This window comes from Crocuta crocuta, unplaced genomic scaffold (assembly GCF_008692635.1).
Source record: "Crocuta crocuta isolate KB4526 unplaced genomic scaffold, BGI_CrCroc_1.0 scaffold978, whole genome shotgun sequence".
In the NCBI taxonomy this organism is placed as follows: domain Eukaryota; kingdom Metazoa; phylum Chordata; class Mammalia; order Carnivora; family Hyaenidae; genus Crocuta; species Crocuta crocuta.
This window is the reverse complement of record NW_027530876.1, coordinates 566,882-568,081: the sequence shown is the minus strand read 5'-3', so window position 1 is coordinate 568,081 and position 1,200 is coordinate 566,882. Positions and strand designations below refer to the sequence as shown.

Here is a 1,200-nt window from a genome sequence, read left to right as displayed (position 1 = left end):
TGGTATCCTACAAATACCAGTTAGGTCACTTGGGCTGACAGCGTGGCTCACATCCATATTCTTAGTGATTTGTTCCCCCTCTTTGTTTTATCGGTTACTGAGAAAAGGATGTTATAGACTCCAGCTATGTTTGGAGATTTGTGTATTTCTAGAAACCTTGGGTGCTGTGAATTTTTGCTTCACGGATTTGGGAGTTTACATAATTAGGTCTTCTTGATTGATTGCCCTTTTCCATTATGAAATATCCTTGTTTATTTCTGGTAATATTTTTTGTGTTGAATTGTGCTGATATTAACATAGCCATCCCAGCTTTCTCACGCTGAGCTTGTGTGATGTATCTTTTCCATCCTTTTGCTTTCAGCTTGTCTGCGTCTTTATGCTACAAGCAAGCTTCTTGTAAATAACATATTTTATCTAGCCTGACAGTTTCTGCCTTTTAACTGGTGTGTGTGGCAGACTGTGGTTTTCAAAGGTAGCCCCAACAATATCTCCCATTCTGCTGTTCTGGAACCTTGCCATTTTGCCATTAAGAGGTGGAATTTGGGGCACCTGGTGGGCTCAGTCAGTGAAGCATGTGACTCTGGATCTCGGAGCTGTGGGTTTGAGCCCCGGGTTGGGTGTAGGGATTACGTAACAATGAAATCTTTGTAGGGGTGCTTGGGTGGCTCAGTTGGTTAAACGTCTGACTTTGGCTCAGATCATGATCTCCTGGTTTTTGAGTTCAAGTCAGGCTCTGTGCTGAGCCCACTTGGGGTTCTGCGTCTCCCTCTCTCTCTGCCCCTTCCCCACCCCTGCTCACACACTCTCTCTCTCTCTCAAAAATAAGTAAACATTAAGAAAATTTAACAAACCATAAAAAGAAATCAAATCTTTTTTTTTAACGTTTATTTATTTTTGAGACAGAGAGAGATAGGGCATGAGCTAGGGAGGGGCAGAGAGAGAGGGAGACACAGAATTTGAAACAGGCTCTAGGCTCTGAGCTGTCAGCACAGAGCCCAACGCAGGGCTCGAACCCACGGACCACGAGATCATGACCCGAGCCAAAGTCGGACACTTAACCGACTAAGCCACCCAGGCATCCCAAAATTCTTTTTTAAAAAGAGGTGGAATTGAGCCGTCTCCCCTATAATCAGAAGGCTTGTGACTTGTTTGTAATGAACATAATATGGCGGAAGTGATGCCGCTTGATTTCCGAGGCTT

The 1,200-nt window shown here is 44.1% G+C and overlaps 1 protein-coding gene across 1 annotated transcript in view; it reads left to right on the top strand.

Annotated features, from left to right (window-relative positions):
• The window catches only part of NAA10 (N-alpha-acetyltransferase 10, NatA catalytic subunit), a 136,594-nt gene that overhangs the window by 37,075 nt on the left and 98,319 nt on the right, over positions 1–1,200 (top strand). The window lies entirely within an intron of this gene.